Consider the following 25,587-nt stretch of genomic DNA (forward strand, 5'->3'; position numbering starts at 1 on the left):
ATGCAGGGAAAATGCACTTGCACAGCTTCTGGTACACATACATCTCATCAAAATAGGGTCCATACAAGACGTTTTTCAAGCCTTGTAGCTCTTAGGTTGTTTTTACAATTGCTTTTCCCGTCTACATAGTTGACTTACCTCACCAATCGCCTCACACGGCAAAGGTGAACTTCAACCTGTTCCATTAAAACTGCAACAGAGATTTTCAGAATTTGGTACAAACGAAGAACAGTTGAATCGAAGTGGATTCTGGTTGGTCATGTTTTGGGCATTGCAGTCGCATGCAAATCGCCCTCAGGTGTAGCAGCTTAAAAGCTTTGCATTTTAAACCTAACAGTGCTAGATAAGCTGGTGACATGTATGCTCTAGTAGTAAATATTACATTAGACCGGAAATGGGTCGAATGTAAAGGACTAAAAGCATTGATATTGCATAAAATTACACAATATTTTGGCATGATTTTTCAAGTGTGTGGCAACAGTGTTTAAAAATAAGGTTAATGTAGAGGTTTCCACTCACCATCCCTACTCTTGCAAAACATAAGTAAACTTCATATATATTTTCATTATTGCCGCGGAGGTTAAACACGAATATAAACAAACTGGATAATCGTGACTTAACCATGTTGCAATTCATCATTATTATATGTATCGTTTTAATTTAGGCCTAACCAATCAAGAGAGACTTGTAGTGATGTAGAGGAATGAAACCCTCAGTCAGCTTATAACATCAGATAAAAAGAAATAAACAATTATACCAGCAGAATAGGCCATGCGTAAATCCAATACTGATGTTTGTCATGCCCATCTCCTCTTTGCTGCACTGTGTGCAGTTGGTGGGTGCCTGGCAAGACAGAAAAGCGCATTTACACTCTCTCCCTCTGGGGAGCAGGAGGGCAAGCTACAATCTGGAAGAATAGCATTTGAAGTCAACTTGATGAGTGTATGTCGCATTAGTACAGTAATGAAGCAGTAACAGACATTTGACCGATCAATAATGTGCAGTTATTGAACATTCCAAAGTAATGACTTCCTGGCTACAAGCAATTACGCATAACATTAACAGCAGTAGACTTCTGTCTATAACTGACCTCTGCAGAGTCCGGCAAAGCTATTGGCATTTTGTACTGTAGAAGTGCAGGAATTAGGACAGGATGAGCCCTACATTTTCTTACTACAAAATACTCTTGTGACTCTAAACCCATACTCTTGTGCGTAAACTTGCTCAACAAAAAGCTTTGCCTGTAGCCACGGTAGTAATGTGAGACCTCTGGCCTTGAGCGACAAGGCACAACAAACAGTGGTGGCCCCGAGATAATCTTAATTCTGCGGATGACCCATTTTATGTCATAGGAGGCCATCACGAGTGTTTATGTGACACTTACCGGTCAGTAATATTCATTATGCTGATACCCATACTTCCTCTTCACAGCAATCCTGAATGAGGGGTCCACTTTGGAGAGAGACACAGAGTGGAGTCTGTTAACAACCCAAAGTGGGCCCACTGCAAGTGCACACAATTCAGGGCGAGAGATGCCAGGGGTGTAATTAATATTTCCAACAGGCATTTCCATCCCTGTATCTGGGCATTATACAGTAGTTGGGAAACAACATGCAAATCCATCCTATACTGCATAAGGGCATTGCCAATTTTAGGGATTTTCCCACAGACACTTTCCACCTACTCTGAGAAGGTGGAAAATCTTTGTGGACTGGCAGATGGTTTTATCTGTTGTAGAAATCCACCCCATAGAGCCAGGCCTAGCATTCCCACACCTGGTAATTTCAGGTGAAGGAACGACCGCCGAGGATACCACTCTGTCTGATGGTAATTTGGATTCTTGGGATTTTCGAAGAAACACATCCTGGAGCCTCAACTTCATGAATAGTTCTACCTTTCAAATCCTTTCCTGTGTTGGTGAGCAAAGCAGGGACATCAAAATGAAGAACAGCGGCAATCAGAAAGGGATGGAATGGAAGATTGAAAGAAATATGACTAGTAGGAGAAGGAAATGACATATTGGAGATTACTGTTCAGTGAAGAGGTCACTACCACCATGTTCCTCTTCCTCAAAATCACACTTATCTCATGAAAGCAGTAAAGAAAAGTTCCTCTGAGTGAAAATAAATACATAATCCTCAGTATACGATGCATATGCGATACTTACATTATGACATCTGCCACAGTTTTTCAATGAAAGCCAACTGGAAAAATTAACACTGGGTAAGGATTTTGAGAGATCTCCCAAATTCAACTCAAAATAAAAAGTATTTTTTAAGGCAGTAGCCCAAGCTACTGCTTGGCAAGTGTACAATAAAGCAACATGAGGGCTTTTGCCCAGAAATCAGGGATTCCTCTTCCTAAATGAATGGGTTTGGTCCACTGACCAAAGACTTGGAAAAGTTCCACACCACACAAGTAAGTTACTTCCGAAAAAGGCAAACCTAAGAACTCCTTAAAATAGTCTTATTTCACCTTTAGTTATCATGGTTAAAGCTCAAGGCTCGCCCATATTGAGGTGTTGGGCTGGTGGTAGCAAGTCTCACTAGTTCAAATAGGCATTAACTCCACCAATTTCCTGGGCTCAGCAATGCATTTCAACCAGGGTCTTCATCATGGCCTTGTACAAAATTCATGTGCCCAACCACCATATATAAAAAAAATAATAGACATAGAAGATATACCAACACAATTGTTCAGACGGTCTAGGTGTGTTCAAAACCCTCGTATTTTTTACACAATCCGCAAATCTTATTGTGTCACATATACATAAATTTACTGCAAACCAGCTGTAATTCAAAAAGTTAATTAAATACATTTCAAGAAGATGTGCTCTAGTTACCAGGAAATACATTTTCCCATGTTGATACATACAAGTGCATGAAAACGGGGTCATTACGTGTTGCACTGCAGGTATATATTATGCTGAAGTGCACATACATATGTTCGTGTTCTATTACCTCAACCCTCTGGAATTCACTTTACTTTCTAGGCCCAATAGGTGAATATTTATGCATGTGATTTAAATACAGAGACAATGAAAACAACAATACATCAAAACTTATATAAATCAACGTACTACATGTCAGTGTTCATACAAATGCCTTAATGGACTCCCGTTGCAGGTCATGGCCCTCTGATCTTTTTCACACTTCCCAATCAAATCAATTTATAAATATTAAACCCTGCCTAACAGCTCATACAATAGAGTCAACCCATATAATTATTTTGGCTGTTTATCTTCACCTCTTCTTACCCACAAAGATAAAGATAAATTGAGGGGAAAAAATACAGCTAACAAAAGCACACAAAAACAGATTAATGTAAACTCTTGGAAACTACTCTAGGGTACTATCACTCACTGTATAGCACAATCAATGTTTGTTGGCACTCAGGGAAGGGGGAACAGAGCACCCTAATCCCCAATACTTCCTGGAAATAGAACAAATAAAACAGCAAACAACAGAAGTACACAAAAATTAAGGATCACACCAATTACTACCACATCAGCTGATGTGTACAAGAAGCTCTTCATCCTCGTTGAGACCACCTGGGGACTTGCTATCTAGCAGAATTATATATTCTGTCTCCAAAAGTCTGAGCTTTTTCTCTCTGTCTCCTCCTCATATTTTATTCTAAATCCTGTCAATTCCAAAAAACAGCAATAGGTCAGCATTCTGATTATACGTTTTGGCCCAGTGCCTCACAACTGGAATGGCGACATCATGATTCTTTATCACTCTACAATGCTCTTAGATTCTCTTTTTTACATGACAGTGCTTCCAACATATATGTATCAAGAAGGACATTGTAAAACATAAATGCAGTGATCACTGCCATATGTGGTGAATTTACTTATGCGCGGCGCCTACCCATAGCTATCCTGTACATTTTCTGGTTGCTATTTTTCTTGCAGGTCTTGCCGCACTTAAAGAATCTCTGTTGCTCCTGTAGCCAGCCTTCCCTCTTGCAACATGTGTCTGTGTAGCTATGTACTAGGATGTCCCACTGTGGTTGTGGATTTAAGGTATGCAAACATTGGGAAGGGAGACATTCTATTTCCTATTACTGGGTCACTCTTGACCAGGTGCCAGTGTTTAGTGAGCATCTTTCTGATGGCTGTTGTTTCACTATTGCAAGTGGTAATCAGTATGGCTGCTTGCGGATCTTGCTCATCTTTCTTCCTCTTGTTTAGTAATGTTTCCTTCGTTGACTGTTTAGCTTTGACACTTGCTGCCCTTAGGGCCTTCATGGGATAACCTCTAGCCCTAAAACCTGCTGATCATCCTTTTCTCTTCCACTGTGTAAGGCTGGCCGGTACTTCAATTGCACTTAGCTCTGAGCAGTTCCCCATAGGGAATGCTAAATTTCAACTTATGGGGATGATGGCTTTTCGCATAGAGAATACTATTCCCAGCAGTGCTCCTGCAGTAAAGTTTGATGTATATCTCACCGTCAACTATCTTGAAAGATACATCAAGAAAGTCAATTTCTGTAGCATGGATATTGTGTGTGAAAGCTAGGTTAAGATTATTACAGGCAAAGTTGAGTTAAAAAATCATACAGTGGTTGTATTCGACTCTCTGAGATAATAAAAAGTTCATCACTATATCGGGTCCAAAATGTGATGTACCTGGTCCGTATATATATTTCGAACAAGGAACACATGTGAATAATGCACACTCAGGACCCTGGTCATAGTTGCAAAGGTGGTTTAATCCATACCTTTCATTACACATTTCGACTGCACAGCAGTCTTGATCACATGAGAAGGCTGCCAGAAACTAGTGCTGTTGCATAGCTGTAAGTGTGAACATCAAGAAAGGACTGCATCCATTTAGTACTCTGAAAAGTACGCTTGTAGTAGTGGCCATGTTAGAATGGTCTGTACATTTGTAAGTTGCATGTATTTAGCATGTAAATACATATAGAAAGATCTGTGCTTGGGCAACATAATAAGGGACAAGTGTCAGGGTTAAAATACTCAAAGATCAATATTCAATGTCATCGGTGCTACTGCTAATGGGTAAAGGCATAGTTGATGCCATCACAGTACATTCTATATCAACATAGTGTGTTACGCATTATACAATGCAGAGTACAGAAACAAAGAGCAGTTTTAGCCCAAAATTTCACTTTCGACACCCGCTAATTGTAAATGCCTGGAACTGTGCTGGACAAACCCGAGTGAGATGGTTGATGCAACGTCTCAATATGAAACAAAGAAGGGGAGGCGTGTGTTTCATTCCACTAGCATCACAAGGGTGGAGAGAACAAACTATAATATATATACATCAAAAAAGGGATGCAAAAGATGTAATCTAGCCCCAGTGGGCATAGTGTTTTGATTGCTCTAAGTGTGAACGAGAGCAAGGACAACAAAGTAATAGAAAATGTGAAAGAAACATATCTTCATGTATAATCTGTCTGTATTCTTGAAACTAAACATGAGGTACAATCCCGCTCCAGTGGGCAAAACGTGCATATTAAGTGTGACCATGCTCCCACAAATATGGGTTCACCAGATGGAGAAAGGTATCAGGTAAGTGTTAACTGCTCCTAGAGCATGTGGTTTGTTGATAACCTAAGGACAGAGTGCACAAACCCTAGCAGCTAAAAATACAAACAAAGAATCCAAAGGTGCACAAAGTCTCATCTTATCCCAGGTGTTTCAACCAACCAGTGTTGTTGAAGAAAAGGGTAGGGTACCCATACTGTTGTCATCAGCATACCCCGGTGGGCTCCTTTCTTTCCTCCTGAGGCATAAAAGTAAACAAACAATATACATTAAAATCATGGCATCATGAGATCCTTTAAGGAGACAATAAAGAAGCTTATACGAGATGCATAAACACAGGAAAACCAAGAAAAGTATACAAATGTATGTATATGCAGGGAGATGAAAACACATGTAGCTGCAGACAAGTTCCATTAACAGGGACAAATGGAGTTATTCCTAATTCAAATGCACCCCCAGTTCCTCGTCACGATTGTGTCCCCCTGGACTTTTGGTTTCAAGATCCAAAATGTATTTGGACTCCCTCTTTCTAAGTCTCAACACCCTTCTCCTCCCCTGGAGTTCGGAGGGATCTGTTCAATGTAAAAGTACGTGAAAGGGAGCTTTCTGAAAACTGATAGTCTTGAAAACTGGGTAAAGAGGGCCCTTGTTGTTAATAGCCCTCATGTATTACAGAACCCTTTTCCTAAGCATCTGGGTGGCACTGCCCACGTATCTCAGTTTGCAGGGCCTTTCTTGTACATAGACAACAAAGGTGGAATGGTATGTAAGAGACTGGGAGATATTTCCAGAGATGTTGCATCTGGATGTGGTGTAATCTTTTTTCATGTATCTACTCCCACAAGATTTACAGTGACCAAACTGAAAGAACCCTTTCAGGTTGTGGTCTCTCACCTGTTTGGCCCCTGTGATGTCACTGTGTACTGAGGCATTCCTCAGGCTCTGTCCCTTTCTATATGTGATCTTAGGTCTCTCCTGGTTGGTATGCCCTATAAAGGGGTCGATTACGAGAATGGTCCAATTTTTTGTCAGGATTTTCTGGATAACGCTGGAACTGTTGTTGTATATGAGTATGATTCTTGTGTCATTATCTTTTTCTTTAGAGAGTTTGCATAAGGGATCATAAAGGGTATGGGAACAAGTCACTTTATTGAGTTTAACCATAGCACTTTTGAGTACCCAGGAAGTATAGCCTCTTTTGCTGAAGGATACTATTAAATAACGTGCCTTTGGAACAGGTGGATACTTTCACGTATTTAGGCATTTCCCTCCAAAAGGATATGGGCTGGAAAAATCATCTGAACCTTACAGTTCTAAAACATCATCAGCATGTAGGTGCCCTGCTGAAGAAACACAAAACGTCGCTTACTAAACCTGTAACCCCGGCCCTAGAAATTTATAACATCAAAGTGGTGAGCTCAGCTGTATATGGAGCTGAGCTATGGGGATTTAGCGACCTAAGATGTTTAGCCCTGGCAGAGAATAAGTTTCTTCGCTGTCTAGTTGGGGTTCCTCAAAGCACACCGATGACCCCACTTTGCTTAGATCTAGGCAGGAAGAAAATTGAGGATATGGCAAAGCTACGTCCACTCTTATACTGGAGGCGACTATGGTCCAACCCGGAGCTCTCACATTTTGTACAGGGTTTAAAAGATGTGATTGCTCTGGACCGCTTTCACAAAATAGGCTGGCTTAAAGAGATTAGAACCACACTCGCCAAACTTGATCTGTTGTGTCTCTGGGATTTCCCAGAGACCTCTGCTTTCCCTACCAAGTTGGAGTTAAAGCAAAAATATTGGGAAATGTTATTTTTGTCATCATCTAATGTGGTCACAGTCAATAGTTTGTCAGGCCGGTTCTTGGACTTTAAACCCAGGCAGGTTTGTGAGTTGTTCTGGGACCTAATAGAGAAGCCACTAGATCGGAAATTATATTTCCAATTCAGGATAGGCTCCCTCCCCACCAAATTTTTCACACGTAAATGGGATTTATCCACAAGTAGCAAGTGCCACTATTGCAGGGTTGAGGACGAAACCATTCCTCACATATTTTTTGTATGTCCGCTATACGTGGCTCCGTGCCGTAAATGGCTGAGACCAGTTTGCTCTTCCCTGGGCACACGGAGCGGTACATATGCTTTAAGAATTTTGGGTTCTGATTGTGGTCCTAATATAGCTATTGCTGTCGCCAAGTTTCTGGGATGGTCATGGGCCATTCGCACTTGTACCTTAAAATCCTCTGCTGTTGGTCAAATTTAAATTTAAATATTGATATCTTACATATCCTGTTACGTGAGTTTTATCATTTTTAGGTCTCGCATAGGGCAGCGCATGCGCTGCCTCTACGAGGCATTAAGTAATTAGTATATTGGGAGAAACTCCGCCCATTGCCGCTTAAATTCTCCTGCCTCTTCCCATTCGTTTAATGTTGTCATAGCTTTTCTTATCGTGCTTATTATTGGCTGTAGAGGCCATGCTTCACTTCCGTTCATTCCGGAAGCAGCACCGCCTAACTACAGTTTCCGTCCGCTCTTCAGGCTAATCTGTGTCAGAGGGGAACTTTCTTAACTAGCCACACACCGCGATTTTAGTGCCGAGGTCTGCATGCTCAGTCTCTCGCTCGGTTTCAGTTTCATTAATAGCACACCTCTGAGCAAGCTCCTTGTGTGTGCTGCACACCGTAAGTGCTCTCGTCCATCAGAGCTGCTGCGTGTGTGGTACAGAGAGTATCTGGTGTTTTGGTCACACCGTGTTCCTATTGGTGTCTCCAGGTGTTATCAGCAAGAATGATGGCTCACGTTCCGGAGCTGTACCTCGATGGAGACTGCCCAGGAGCGCTGAATCAGTGGGTAACGTGTGTGTTCGACTCGAGTACTCCCTGCCACTGGTCTCTGTGTGCTCTGTGACTGCACGTTCTCCGTGTGTAAGTGTTGTCTCTGTGTACATTGTGTTGCATTATATAACTATACGGTCTGACCCCTTCGCCACACCCACACCCCTCCACGGACGCCTGCACTTCATGGTTCGTGAAGCGGGCGCCGTTGCCGACGCTTCCTCCATGTGCCATGGTTCCCCCTCCCTCCCCATCCATGGCTTCCAGCGCGGGCTCTGCTTAATTTCACCCACAGACTGGGCTTTAGGCCATTTCTGGCCCATGAGACGAGGCGACTCTAACAAAGGCCGCATCTCCTGGGGTGCATTAATGATCCTCATGGTCTGCTTCAGTTCACACCAGCTGGCGCTGCGGTCACTGACTCTGTGCCAGTCCTACCTTCTGCTGAATCTAGAAATTCGTGATTTTTTTTACATACCGTCTTGATGCCCTTTTCATCCTTCTGAGGTCGATAGCATTAGCAGCCTTGCATTAGCAGCCTTGCATCCACACACAATACTCACACACACTAGTTACTATCAAACACACACACGCTGCACACACACACATCGGCACTGCTCACACACACCGGCACTGCTCACACACAACCAATGACACAGGCACTTCGCACACACACATCGGCACTGCTCACACACGCAGGGACTGTTCACACACAACATCTCTCTTTACACACCTCACTCACTCTCTCAAGACCCCTCGCTGTGCTGATCTTTTGCTTCTGTGGAGAGGAGGGGAGGGTTGCAGGGGGGAGATGGATTTTCTTAATTCTGCCTCAAAATTGGTTACCTGTCCAACAACCTAAACTGCCAAGCTACATAAAACCCCCCCCCAAAAAAGAAATGTATGACCTTTTACATACCAAACAAAACATGCTTTATTTACAACTATTTGGTCCTACTAACTAAAGTCGTGGTCTTTTCGCCAGATATTAGAACGCTGCGTTTCAGGCATTTGGGGGGGGAAGAGAAAAGATTTTCTTTAAACGGTGCTCTAGTTTCACTCAATTAATGAGCTGCTTATTCCTTTTGAAGAAAACAGATGTAGCGTTTGTGTCATGTGATCTCTGTTCTCGTGGCCGCCCCGTGTTGCTGCAACAAAACACGGAAAGTCTGTTCTTTTTAATGTTGTTGGTGGTTTTTTTTACATACCGTCTTGATGCCCTTTTCATCCTTCTGAGGTCGATAGCATTAGCAGCCTTGCATCCACACACAATTAGGCCACAATTAGTTTCTCGGTTTAGTGTTGTTCCATCGCAACGTTTTATTGGCGAGGTTTTATTCAAAGTGGACATTTTACACACAGTACCACCTAAAGAAGATTAAAGCGCTGTATACATTAACAGAACTAAAGCGCCACAGTAATACAGCACCATAGCGCGTTTTTTGCAATTGTGTTTCCCATTAGTGGTGTGATGTTTTAAAATACGCCACTCACAGCGTTGTTCAATTCAACAAATGCAGCCCCTATATAGCAGCCTAAACATATACATTTTTGGGACAGCAAGGCGTATTTTTTATTTTTTGGCCGCTGTGTCGCTTTTAGACAGTGTCTATACTGTTGTGTCTGCTTACAACTCCTACTGGGATTTAAATCAATCAATTTGACTTCGCCTATTTGGCTAAACATAAGTGTCTATTATTTTACAGCCGGGCTCTACAACTGTTTACACAAAGTTTTCTGTACTTTGCTTTCATAATGCAATCTCCTAACTGCAGTTTGGTTGTCGGAGCAGAATGCATTTTTTAGGTGGATGCAGGTACTATAATAACCTGTTACGGCATGTTTAGGACATTCCACAATATTATGTGGCAGCTGGTAAACGTATGCCATCTACAAACTTCTTACAGGACACAAAACATCCCTCTAGCACTTTGTTTGTTGTTTGGAGGTGGATCTGTTACTCTTATCTATAACACCATCCACTGTTCGCACTTAATTAGCTGCTACAAGCAAACTGTTCTAGATAGTAAACCACATGCTGTGCCTTTCTTCGTCTCTATGATAGCTTTCAGTGTATTGTAAATAACAAACAAAACAGACTAAAAGACGCCTTGCCCACATCTGTCTGTTATTTCGTAGTTGTTTTATACATTACGTGTTAACTGTGTGAGCCATTTTCATGACACTTCCACTTTAGCATATTTTGGCGTATTATATATTTATTTAAAAATGTACCTTTTTTTTTTTTACATACTTGGCGCTTTTGGTTCTGCTATCGCAGCAATACATTTCGAGTCGGTTTCACTTATATTTACGTGCCGCTTTTGCTGTTCTAACATTAGGTTACTGTTTAGGGCAACTCACAGGACATATTTAACTAGTGTTTTTTTTGCATGTTTATAAGCAGCGCTTTAAACGTGCAACTATATTTTTATACCATTTGTTAATAAATATTATCCCACTACACATATAACAACAAACAGAGGCAACAAATACCAATTTTTATTGATACCTTCTGCAATGTTTTACAAATAGTAGTGTACAGATACCCTTATGTGTATCTTATAAGTTCTGTTAAACGTTTCTGTGCGCTTTCTGGTGCCTTGCAGGGCACAGCCACATGCAGCATCTGCCAATTATTTCTTACCTACTTTTCTATTTAGTGTCCAATAGATGCCTTTATCCGTGTTCGTGGTGCTTTTACTTTATAAAGTTCGGCACTTTGATTTTTTATATCCGTACTATTTTTATGGTTTACAGATACACTATTGCTACCCTAGCTTATGCTACATATACTATTACACCAGCAAATATATTAAATGCAAAAGGTATAATACACATACTTACTCCACAGATACATAAAAAACTGTAGTTAGCTAACACATTCAGTACAGAAAACAACAAACAAATCCAGAAAAATATAAACAATGCCAAAATCTCTAACTCTAACTAATGCGAGACCTATTGCATTGCAAATGCTTGTTTATTATGGTTTTATCATTGTCTTGGAGCTTTATTGGAATGTAATACTATTTTTAATATTGTCCTAGTGTAAATGTTTTCTTGATACTGTTTTGTGATGTATGTTGTATATGTTTTTTGTGCTTTTATGACAATTGTCCAAATAAAGCCTCAAAAATTGATATGTGATCTTAGGTCTCTCCTGGTTGGTATGCCCTATAAAGGGGTCGATCACGAGAATGGTCCAATTTTTTGTCAGGATTTTCTGGATAACTCTGGAACTGTTGTTGTATATGAGTATGATTCTTGTGTCATTATCTTTTTCTTTAGAGAGTTTGCATAAGGGATCATAAAGGGCATGGGAACAAGTCACTTTATTGAGTTTAACCATAGCACTTTTGAGTACCCAGGAAGTATAGCCTCTTTCGCTGAACCTCAAAATCATGATGAATTTTTTCAGCCAAGCACGCTTCCATAGTGTTACAGACATGTTATAGTTAGCTGGACATTTCACTCGTAAAAAACCAATGAAATTCCCCCGTTATAGTTAGTGCAGGCAACTATAACTCACGCGACCACAATCCTCTGCTGATGACGTCAGATATTACATCACTGTATTTAGACACTTATTTACCCATGTCTTCTTCCATTAATCTTTAGCTATACATATATTACAAATATTTATTTTTCATAAAGACACATATGTCATCAGTGATGTAATATCTGACGTCATCAGCAGAGGATTGCGGTCGCGTGAGTTATAGTTGCCTGCACTAACTATAACGGGGGAATTTCATTGGTTTTTTACGAGTGAAATGTCCAGCTAACTATAACATGTGTGAAACCTATGGTTTTTTAAGTGAATTTGCAAGGTTTTTTAAATGCTAATTCGTAACTATAACGTGTGTGAAACCTATGGTTTTTTCAGTGAATTTGTACGTTTTTTTAAATGCTAAGTTATGTATTTATTAATTTATTTTTTTTTCAGGTTTTTCACCGTGCGCGCACGGTGCGCGCATGGTGCGCTTCCCGCACCGTGCGCGCTCTGTGGGCACTCGGTGCGCTTCGCGCACCGAGCACCCACGGTTCGCAGTGCGCGCCATGCGCGCGGAGTGCGCGCCGTGCGCGTGTGGTGCGCGCACCTCGCGATTTTAAAAAAAAAAACAATTGTTTTTTTCTCCCTTGGGGGTCCTTCTGTGACCCCCTGACCAAGGCTAGGGGGTCAGGAATTGTCCACTCTGCCCCCTTTTCACGTTCTCCACCTTTTTTTTTCTCCCCCTCAGACTGCGAGAGAAAAAAATGGCGGCCGACACTTCCTGGTTTCGACCGATTCGAATGTTTACCGACATCTAACAACCAATCAGAATTGCGCTCGCGCACGGCAGAGTGCGCGCACAGTGCGCGCACGGTGCGCGCGTGTAGATATTGATATGCTTTTAAATGCTATTTTCTCAGGAAATACTGAACAGATTTACACCAGACCTGCAAAAGGCTCTTCCTTGACCTTATGGCTACCTCTCTGCCAAATTTCACGTAATTCTGTTCAGCCGTTCGGGCTGTAGCTGCGACTAAAAGTCCTATGGAAAAATGCATGGGGAAAATGCGTTTTGGGACCCCCTTTTTCTCGGCCCCTGCTTGACGAATCACCCCGAGACTTTCAGGGTAGGAGCTGAACAGAGCGCCCCATTAGTTTTGAAAATTTCGCGAGGATTCGTCAACCGGCGCCAAAGTTATTCAAAATAGAATTTTGAGATTTCCCATGGAAACTAGGTTGTAACTATAACTATCTACTGGCGACCGCCAGTAGATAATATATATATATATATATATATATATATATATATATATATATATGAATGTAAATTCGTCTATAGTGCTGCCTTGATTAGGAAGACGAAGAACGGACCCAAACTTCGGTGCCAATCACTGAGATTTTTATTTAAATTTCTCTGAACCAGTCCGACATGACGCGTTTCAGCCCCCACTCGGGCCTTGATCACATGACGCGTTGCAAAGGGGAATAGCAGTTTTTAAAGGGGAATCAACACCGGATATGACCACATTATAGACAATGAAGAGTTACTGCATATCAACACAGTCTCAATGTTACTGTATAAATACTTATGACATTTAGCGCAATTGTGGATGATTCACAGTTCATACAAATATTTACAAATAAATAATTATATAAATACAATATAAATATCTATAAATAGAAAAATATATCTGCAATTTCATATCAAAAATAAATATTCATGAATTATAAAATATATATAAAAAAAGTTCCATCTGGTATATACAGTGATATTCTTTAGATATCCCAACTGTATAAAACCCGCACATCCATCAAACTAAAATTTATTAATTCATTGCGCAGTGTGATAATTCCTAATATCTTTACCGATCTTCAAATTCCCAAATCACGCCCCAGTGGGCCAATAAAGATTAGATCTAATTGCAATCTTAATAACATCATCCAATATGATCCCCTAATGTCCTGCTAACAAATCAAACGGGTGTCATTGTATGAATACAAAACTACCCCTTCTTCGGATAAGAACAAGAAATTCCTGCCCCATCTTGTCCTTTCTCCCCATCTAACAGAGTTTTGAAGACTGTCACTTAATTACTTAAAATTCAAGATTGGAGCTCTTTCACATGATTTTCCGCTTTTTTTGTGTATTTATATTTTCTCATTTGTTTAAAAAAGAAACATTATCTTATTATTACCTCATATTGATTTCATTAGTTTTTCCCTTTTCTATTGAGATAGTCAACTTTTTGATTCATGATCATTGAAATACAAGCTACAGTTCCAGGCTATCAATAATAAGATATGCACTTTGTCTCATCTCAAAATGTAACCCAAAAGGCAGTCTAATACCTCAATCTGCTATCTCTCTTCTCTGCAAAGAGTAGAAAAGGAAAAGGAAGAAAAGAGAAACTCCTATTAAAAACATGTCGCTGCACGCTCCCTACGGGATAACAGTATGAGCCCATATTGTGTCCTACCAGAGAGAGCAGATTTGGAGGGATTTAAAGTAGAAATTGAATTGAATTTATGCTAAAAATGGTGATGAAGGCATTAGCTAGCAATGGAGGAACTAGAGACATGTGAAGAAATCCTCACTCGAGTTCAGGCCATTTGGATTCTTCGTATCTAATTCTATAATGTACCTAGTTTCAAGTAGCCGAAGTTTGGCTTCCCGATTGCCACCACGTTTCATTGGTAAAATCGCATCAATGACATAATATTGAAGGAGACCGGGATTGCTGTTATGTTTCCCCTCAAAGTGCCTAGCCACAGGATAGGTCTGATCTTTGTTAGAAATTGCTCTGATATGCTGCAGAATCCTTTTATGTACTGGTAGCTTAGTGCTACCAACATATCTGAATCTACAGGGACATTCCAAAATGTAGATTGCAAATTCGGTTTTGCATGTAAGTCTTTTGTTAATTTCAATAGGCATGGTCTTGAAGGGACTTAAAAAGTGTGTTTTACTGCATCCGAATTTGCAAGCTTTGCAGCTTGAACATTTCTTAAAGCCTTTCACTTGTGACAACCACTTGATTGCTGGGGCCAATTCTGGACTATTGCTTACCAAGCCATCCTTTAAGGAAAATGCTTTCCTGAAAGTTATGGCTGGTTTAGAATCAATGGTACCCCCAATTACTGGGTCGCCCTGTATTAAATTCCAATTGCGGCTAAAAATCCTTCTCAACTCTTGATGTTGTCTACTATAAGTTAGAATTATTCTCGATTGGAATTTAGGTGATTTATCCAATATTTTCTCAATTTTAGACTTTGGTAACAAAGCATTTGACCTGGATATGAGTCGTGTTTTCTGGATTGCATCCTTAATTAGTTTGAGGGGATAACCTCTAGCGAGGAACCTCTGTTTGCTGGCCTCCTGGGCAATGTCACAATCGGAATCGGAACTGCATATACGCCTAATGCGGAGCATCTCCCCGTAGGGGATGCTCCGAATGAGATGTGAGGGATGGTGGCTTGAGGCGTGCAAAATGGTGTTACCCGCAGTCGATTTTCTAAATAGTCTAGCGGAAAGTGTATTGTTGTTAATATTAATTTCTACATCTAGAAAGCAAACAGTCTTATTACTAATAGATGATGTGAACTCAAGATTAAAACAGTTGACATTTAATGCCTCCACAAAATCTTTTGCGCTTTGTTCCGTTCCCCTCCAGACAAAAAACAAATCATCAATATATCTCAAATAAAGCACGACATGCTCCTTTGTTGAAGCCATGTGTTCACCGTTGAGGACCTGCTCCTCCCATAAGCCCATATGCAAGCATGCATAGCTAGGGGAGAAGCAAGCCCCCATCGCGACACCCCTAATCTGTTGATAGATTTGATTATCAAACATAAAGAAATTTTGCTCCAAACATGCAGAAATCATCATCCTGAGCATTTTGTTGTGTGCCGCGCAGGTCATAGGCCTCAAGTTCAAATAATGTTCAATTGCCTTCAGGCCATCACAATGTTTTATCGAGGTATATAAGGACTTCACATCCATAGTCATCAAAAGCATGTCGTCACCCCAAGATAAATCCTCAATCTTGCGGAGAAAATCTGAAGTATCTTGTACATATGATGATAGATTGCAAACCCATTCCTGTAAGAAAAAATCTATATATTTGGAGGTATTTTCCAATATACTGTTAATGGCGGAAATTATCGGTCTCCCTGGTGGAATGGTGGTACTTTTATGCACCTTTGGAATCAAATAAAAGGTTGGAATCACTGGAAATTCCTTCTTTAAGAACCGATATTCCGCCTCAGTTATTAATCCTCCACTTTTCCAAGCCAAAAGTCTTAAATAGTGTTCTTGCCAGGATGCTTTCACCACGTTGATATTGCTTCTGCGGTAACATGCTGTATCATCCAATTGCGATTTTGCCTCATCCATGTATAATTGACGTGGCCAAAGGACTATATTTCCACCCTTGTCTGCCTGTCTCACAATCACATTGTTGTCCGATCCCAATTTATTTATGAGATTCCGGTATCTAAGGTTCTGTTTGTTCCTACTGGGAAATGTCCTATTGGATGTGGTGTATAGCTTCTTTAAATCTTGAGTTACCAACTCGTGGTATACATCCAAATTATCATGCAAGAAAATCGGTTGGAAATTGGATTTCGTTTTGAATGGGGTTTCACAAACCCCTCTATCATCAATAACTGCTGGCTCCCCTGTTGTATTGCCATCTGCTTGTTCTGCAATGAGGGACCAAGCATCTTGAAATAAGGCTGCATCCCCCGCTGTAAGTAGGGGAGGGCTGGTTGACTCGGAGGTGCTTGGGATTGTGGCTTTTTTTGGTTGGAGGAGGTGAAATTTGTGCAGTTTAAGTTTCCTAACGAAGCGGTAAGTGTCCAATCTGGTGTCTACAAAGTTAAAATCACAGGGTGGGCAAAATGACAAACCCAAACCCAGGATTTTCTCTACAGTTGGGGACAGTTGCATATTAGTCAAGTTGATTACCGCATTTGGATAGGTACTGTCACTCAGTTCTTGTTTTGAAAGCGATTCCATCTTCCCCTCTGCGCTTTCCTGCCTGCATTTTTGTTTTTGATTTCTTTTGGCACACTTTCTTCTCTGGTTTCGCTTGAAGTTACGTCTTTGTTCTTTGCTGCCTGAGGTCCACGGGGGCGTAAAGTCTCCCGTCTGTCCTGACAGAGGCAGTCGACCTCCTCGGCGGGGGATAATTTGGTAAACCCCAATTGCTGTACTCTGGTTTCTCCTTCAAAGTCACTGTCCGCAGCCGAACTCAGTTCCGAAGCCGAGGTAGATGCCACCGTTGTTTCACCTCCATTTCTCCGGGCCGGTCTTTTACCCCTTGCTTTAACTGCATCATATTTGCGTGCGTAAGTAAAGATTTGGCCATTTTGATAGTCCAAACGATCCCTTTCAAATTTATACGCTTTTCTGCGTTTAATCACCTCTTCATCTTTATTCAAGCGGGCCAACATTTCATCCCTCAGTTTCTTCGTATGTTCACTTTTTTCCATCTTATCGATCTCTCCTTCCAAAATTTCAATTTGCGTTTGTAGCTTGGCTCGGTCACTCTCCGCATACTTTATTAAGATCATCATCAATTTGCTTGAGGACGCCAGGTTTGTTTCCGCCCATTCGGCTAGCATCGCTGGGTCCGGTTTTTCATAGCTGGGCGCTAGGGTGATTCTCAGACCTCTGGGAACTCTTCCTACATCCAAGTAGCGGGAAAGAGATCTGTGTTCCCACCACTTGGACTGCTCTGCCCGCATAAGTTTTTCCAATTTTTTGTACTGCTCTCTGATGGGGGCACCCTCTGGTTGACTCGTAGAGTTTTCACCCCGTACCGACACACCAGCCGGTGTGTCTAGGAACATGGAGCTCGCAGCCTCCTCTCGGTGTCGCAACGTATCAGCGGACATTTTGGCTAATTGATTCAATAATGATACTCCAGTGATTGCGGTCGTGGATTCTTGGTATAATGCCTCAATCCCATGCCGTGCACTCTCCCCACTGAGAATTCTGTCGTCTCCTACCTTCGCTAAATGCCAGGTACACTCCTCCGGTCAGCCGACCACGGACGTCCCAGCTTCCGTAGCAGGGGTAGGTAATAGATGCAGTTCTCAGGGGCTATGGCGGCTTCCTCCTCTCCTCCCAGGAATATCCGAGAACGATTCCGTTCACTTAAAAAACCATAGGTTTCACACATGTTATAGTTAGGTGGACATTTCACTCGTAAAAAAACAATGAAATTCCCCCGTTATAGTTAGTTGAGATAACTATAACTCGCACGCCCGCAATCCACTGCTCATGACATCACATATTACATCACTCATGACATGGTCAGTGGCATCACTCATGACATCACTGATGACATCATCCTTGTGATAGAGTGGCGGTCGCGCGAGTTATAGTTATCTCAACTAACTATAACGGGGGAATTTCGTTGGTTTTTTATGAGTGAAATGTCCACCTAACTATAACATGTGTGAAACCTATAGTTTTTTAAGTGAATTTGCAAGGTTTTTTAAATGCTAATTCCTAACTATAACGTGTGTGAAACCTATGGTTTTTTAAGTGAATTTGTACGGTTTTTTAAATGCTAAGTTTTCTATGTATTATTATATATTTTTTTAAAGGTTTTTCACCGTGCGCGCACGGTGCGCGCACCCGGGAATTTATAAAAAAAAGAAAAAATGTTTTTTTCACCCTTCGGGGTCCTTTAGGGACCCCCTGACAAAGGCTAGGGGGTCAGGAACTCTCGACCCTGCCCCCTTTTCACGTTTGCCACCTCTCTTTTTCACTGTCGCACCCAAAACAAACAAAATGGCGGATGACACTTCCTGATTTCGACCAATTCGAACGTTAACTGACATGTAACCACCAATCAGAATTACGCTCGCGCACGTTAGGGTGCGCGCACGGTGCACGGCTATAGATATTTATGTACTTTCAACTGCAATTTTCTCAGGAAATACTGAACAGATTGACTCCATATATGCAAAAGGCACATCCCTGACCTGAGGACTGCCTCTTTGCCAAATTTCAAGTAATTCTGTTCAGCCGCTCGGGCTGTACCTTCGACTAAAGGTCCTATGGGAAAATGCATGGGGAAAACATGTTTTGGGACCCCCCTTTTTTCTCAGCCCCCGCTTGACGAATCACCCCGAGACTTTCAGGGTAGGAGCTGAGCGGAGCGACCCATTAGTTTTGAAAATTTCGCGAGGATTCGGCAACCGGCGCCAACGTTATTCAAAATAGAATTTTCAGATTTCCTATGGAAACACGGTCCTAACTATAAATATCTACTGGAGAACGCCAGTGGATAATATATCATATATGTCATGGAAAGTTTGGGGGTGATCCCTGGAGTGGGGACTGAGAAATAGGGGCTCAAAAAAGGGTGTGTTTGTAAAGTTAATTCCCTTATGAACGCATTGTCAAACCTACAGCCCGAACCATTGGAGGGAATTACTCCAAATTTGACAGAAAGGTAGCTGTTGTTACACAGATTGTGCTTGTTGTTATTTGGTGCAAATCCGTCCAGTAGTTTTTGAGAAATTTAAACTGAAAATTAAAGATATATCTCTGGCCGCAGATATTTCAAAGTGGTTTCACCATTAATCGCAGATGTGCGCCATTGGGAATGCTGTTATTAGCTGGACGCAACCTGAACAGAAAGTTAAGTCTGCCATTTTATCGTTCTGGAACGGTTCCCGGGGCTAAACTTTTCTGTGAAAGCAAGCATAAGGGGTCAGTGTCGAGGTACTCTGACCCCATAATTCAGAAATGTATGTGTTAGTGACACAAGTTGTGTCTCCAAAATGGACTTTTTTAGTCACGCTTGATTTTTATGACGATGCCGCGATTGTCAGCATGGCCCCTGTGTACCGTTATGGGGACGTCGTCTCTATCGTGGTGACACCACGAATATTGGTGGAATTATAAAAAAAATATATTAGTGAATTATTAAGACACATTGTATGATATTGATATTCTGATTAATGTTTTTATAGAGTTATTTTGATAGTGATTTATCTAATGGGATGGTTAGAATTAATTATATCGGTGTAATCTAGTGATGTCTGACAAAGTGCATGCATGATTGAGCACATGTATAAACCTGTACAAAATAAAGATAGACATTGCAGAATAACCTAGATGTTGCAAAGCAGGTTTAGTAAAGAATTGGAACTTCCTTTTTGAAGTATAAATATAACTAATCACGGATTAAAAACATGGAGAGAGAAAAACAAAAACCAATTGGAGGGATATTAAATTCCCAAGTATATATTTGGTAAGTGTGGGCACATTCTGGAAAAGGGTATCCTTCCCCAACTTGGAAATAAAATACTTCTGGGGAAGGTAAGGCCACGACCCTCCTTTGAAGCCATTAATGTAGAAGAGATCGCTTTCTAAATATCATATCTTCCACATAGTGATTATAAATCAACTGCTGCTGCATTTTGGTAGGCAATATGAAGACCTTGATTTATAAGCGGTGGCGATATAGCATTTGTGTGTTTGATAACAGCCTTTGTTAGGACAGTAAACAAGCAGTTATCCAAATGGAATTACATATCTTTTCCATAAATTGTAAAAGCAGCAACACAGAGCATACAGAAATTAAAAAACAAACAGGTTCTGTTACCAATAGAATATTTTTAACAACTGTAAATTAACTATATTAACAACAATTGCAGAGAAGAAGATAAAATTAACAAGAGCTACAAGTGGACAGTAATTTAAGACACATACATTAGTAGCATATATATTTTGTCATTTAATGCCAGCATCCTGTGGGCATAGCAATTTTGTGCACATTTATTAGTATTCTTATACTTTAGACTGTTTTTTAAATTCTGAATTCCCCTCAGGAGTATGTAGGCCACAGTGCAAGCTTTCCAAAGGCGGTGTTAAGAGAAAAACGTATGTCCACTGAAAATCTTTTTTGTTTATGGCGGTTTATGCTTCACAGAACATTTAGCCACTTCTGAACTTCTTAGAAAGCATGGCTGGGGTTACATAACTCCCCATCAGGGCCATTGAAGAGACACATGAGAGAAGAAGGAATGATCCCATGGCAGCCGATGTGCTGAACTGGATATATGTGTTTGGACATCTGGTTGATGATAATTCCTATTGTTTAATTGGTTTGAGCAATTGATGTAGTCTAATCCATGACTGGCCGGAGTGCCTGGGATAAATCCATGGGATATCATGGGCATCAAAAGCACACAACCAAATATGGGTAGCCTCATGCCTATGTGAAAGTGTCTTAAGTTGGAACTAAAGAGCTACTAAAATATAGATCACAACAGATAAATCATTATTCACCCGTGTACTTACAAGAGCACTGTCCCACCACAAAGTATACTGTGCAATGGCATAAATATATTCAACACAGTTCCACAATGGAAAAAATCCCCAAATCACAAAGATAAACACACTGCATGCATGCATTCAGGTCAAATAATGTACCTTTACTATTTGAAATTATAAGTGTGCATCCCATAAGAACTCTTCTACCCTTTCACTGCCATTGTGCTGGAGCTGCATTGTGTGAATAAAATAATAAATTTGGTGCATACATATAAGTCACTTTGGAAAAACAGAATGAACAGGAACACATTATAGGTGGCCAGAAAGGAGAATGGGAAACGTGGAACAACCTCTGGTCAGACTTTCACTGAGCAAGCAAGGATTGTTTGAATGGTTTACAAGAAAGATAACATTTTTGGCAAAGTGCACAATTTGATTAACTCAAGCAGAGTTGACACTTGAGAACAAAAGAAGTGCAGTACAAAGAACTCATAGTTCAAAATAGTTGGGAGTCTACAGTAGGGGAATCCATGGTAACAGATTCACATTATTTGTAAATGTCAAGAAGTATTTTTGATGCCTTGGTAGAGAAGAAAAAAACGTATTTCTCTTTTTTTATTTGCAACTTTGCACTGAGGATTTCTGTGCCTATATTCTTTCTTCTGATAGTTCCATCGCTGCAAGATTCTGCAATCTAAGTGGATGTACCATAATTCTGGGATAAGCTAGTTGCTTATTGTATTTTGTGATCACACTGCTGGTCACTGTATGAAAGTTAAACCTTTACCATTACTTCTTAATGAATATTGTGTTCATTCATTTCCCCTCACAAGAACCCACAATGCACTGGAGCAGTGATTCTTAACCTTTCTGTAGACCCCCACTGAATCATTACTGGAGTCCGGGTAGTGCCACTGAGTCATTGATGGAAGCTGGGTACCCCTGGCCTAAGCAATTTCTATGATGTGGACCTCAAAACAATACACAAGAATACAAAATCAAGTATACACCAAAAAAATGCTCAAATATTTGAATATTTTGTGTAATTCACAATCAAATATAGAAAAGGTTTAAAAATGCCAATCTGGCTTGTTTATTTGTATATACTTTAATAATTTATCTTTATTAATGTTAATATTATTTGAAACAGTTGCAGACCCCCTAAGTAGCCCACATGGACTCCCAGGGGTCCTCCACCCATAGGTTAAGAGCCACTGCTCTAGAGTTCTGAGTGACTTCTGTTCATATTTCAGGCAATGATACTTGACAGGGATTCAAAGTATCTGGTGCAATCTTCATAACCAGGTTCAAGGTGTGGCATTGATTGTCATGAAAAGAGCGCAAAATTGCTCCACCTCCAGATTCAAATTCAGAAAACAGTTCCCTGTAAGGACAATGCTACTTCTGTGCACTGGAGAACACACAGGGCCTTGTACAACACTTGTCTGCGATAAATACTTTTGAACCAAAGAAAGCATACTATTCGGAACAACATCAATGAGCCACACAGTTGAATATATGACTAAGAGACTTACCCAAAGTCTATAAACTAGGAAAATAAATTCTAGTAAGATACCTGTAAGTAGCTCCACAAAACGTCTGCATGCTAGTAGATCTACCACCATAAACCTTGAATTGGCAGATGGCCTATTGAATACTGTTTTTGGGATGATGTTGCAATTGATCATGAGTAATATTTGGATTGGTTTTGGAAAAAAGGCTGGGCCCCTGAAGTTAGGATAAAGAAACCCAAACAGGGAAAATACTACTTTGGAAAGCGGAGACACCGCGCATAGTGTATTTTACATTAGGATGGCATGTCAACTCTAGACTAAATTGATTAGACATGCAGTAAAGACACAAATGCTAACCAAGGAAAAATATAAACAGTTTTTTATTTTCTTATTAATATTCTTATCTGTTTTTAGAATATGTTTTAAAATAATAGATAGACAAAGATAAATATATTTACAGTCGTAATACTCATTTATGAACCACATGTATTATCTTCGTTTGACAGTTGGTACATTTCATATCTTTTCATAACGCTATATTTCAAGTAGCAAGATTGTCAGCATTTCAAATCATTTGTACACACATCATTTTTTCTTTTTCAACTTTAGTCAAAAGAAGTGTATATTAAAACACATAAATCACAAGAAACTTAATGCACAGAGACTGGCGGCTTGTTGACAAACAACGCGTTTCGGCTAGGCCTTTCCACAGGACTCCGTCACAGTGATTACTAAAAGAAAAATAAACATCATTATAGTCTATAGTTTAGATGCCCATATGGATAAATCAGAAAATATACTACAATCCTAGGTACCCAATTGATAGAGGGATCTAGTCTGAGGTTTCTTTCCTTGAGTCAGTATCACACAGCGACAATATATAACAGTTACATACTATAAGAAATTATAACATTATCAAGGACATCATTCATATTTTCTGAGTGTAAAGTATAGAAAGATTGTGCCATAAAAGAGAACGAAGAGATCAAAGTGCCAATAATTAAGGTTGTTGATCATCAGACCCAAACTTTCCAACATAGGTGAATAGAATCAATAAAATGAATAGATATCTTCTCTCTAACTTTTATCTTGGTATCGTCTCATGTTAGTTGTTCTTTGCCTAGCGCACCCTCACATTCTTTCTCCAGATAAAGAATCAAATGAAACCATACAGAAACCAAGCCTACCTCATAGGTGTCTAGGTAACACTGTCCTCGAGTAATATGAGACATGTAATGTCTCTAACCTGGATGTGTGATGGCTGTATTGATAAGAGAAGAGAAGCAATATTTAAATCTCTAATTATACTGTCGAACTCCAAGCTCTAATATGATTTCACACAAGCTCTATTTTATTTAAGGTTAAATACCTTCTCTTTAAGTCTTCCTTATATGCCACTATATAAATAATATTGCGATTCAGTTACAGGTACACTTCGTCAGGATGGTATCAGTAAGTCTTCCTTCCTAGTTGACAGTTAAATGGACAATAGAATAAATCAAATACCACTCATAAAGAAGGTGGCTAAGAAAACGATTGTAGACATATATAATTTGTTACATGAGCTTGAGATACTAGCAGTGTCTATTGCGATAGAAACCTCAAACGGCTGCACATATTTTACCTCTCGACTGGTGCTCAGAATCTTCCTGCCGAGTGGTTGCTCATTATTGATGTATGCGTTACTTAAGTAGTAACAGTGAAGGTTACCTAAGGGGTTGAACAGATGTAATTGTGATTTCTCTACAACAACCAAACCTCCTTCTGAACTCAAGACAGAGTATATCTAATACTGACACTGACCACTGTCCTGGTGGCGCTGGGTTGGACTTTGCACTCTTAAAGTATATTTTAAGATGGGTCAGGATCAATTCTCTATATAAGTCATAATCATATGCCGATACTGTAAGAGAGGAGGAGAGGACATTTGAATTTGTTGTAATGTGTACGAGGGGCTTTTACTTAATAATACTCTTCAATGTGACCAGTTTATATTGCTTGTCTAAGTCATGGCAAAGCAAAAGCTACATATAGATGTTGAACCGCTAAGCCCACCATACGATTACAAAACTTCAGCACTAAATAGCTCAAACAGTGAGGCGATTCCTGTATTTCTTAGTTCTATTTTTTTCAAAGCTGTGTTATACGACGACTCCAGTTGTATATCTATGCATTTCAAATCTTACAGTGAAACCACTCTTTATCGATGAGCATGCGCTATAACTCCCGTCTTAGTCGAGATACATGCGCCATCTTAGATTGGTCTGGCTGCACTTATGTAAATAAAATAGAGACCTGATTGGGCAGAGATATTATAGGTTGGTCCCTACATGCTCTTTACTAGGTAGTCAAGTAAAAAGAGACAAGATTTCTGTATTTTCACATAATGTGCATATACTCCTCTCTAAATCTGCTACCTTGTCCTCTCAGGATTATTATTTATATGTCAAAGAGCTGGTTACGATGTATAATAACACCGTGGTTGCTTATTATCGCTTACCTCTATAATCTGGCATCCGTGCTCCCTGCTTTCCCAACACCGAAACAGAGTGTGTGGCATGGTGCTTTCTTTTAAACCCGCCCTCATCTGTCTCAACCCGATGAGTCCACAACTGAGGGATGTGTTGAACTAAATGTTTCTGTGTAGCTAGATAATTAGGCGCCATCTTAAAGTGTCTTCACAGCACTCATTTCAATGGAAGTTTCGATTATGTGGGGGGGAATTAATCTACATTGTACACTTCCGATTGATCAAAATTATTGCAAACAGCCCCAACTCTAGTTGTACAAATATAAAACCTATCGGTTATGCTTGTCATAATTACAGGCCATATTATATCAAATGATACTGTGTCACTGGACAATTGGATGCCATCTTGGAGTTCCTTGACCACACTAATTTCAATGGAAATTTCAACTATCTGGA

Source organism: Triturus cristatus, chromosome 11 (assembly GCF_964204655.1).
Source record: "Triturus cristatus chromosome 11, aTriCri1.1, whole genome shotgun sequence".
In the NCBI taxonomy this organism is placed as follows: Eukaryota; Metazoa; Chordata; class Amphibia; order Caudata; family Salamandridae; genus Triturus; species Triturus cristatus.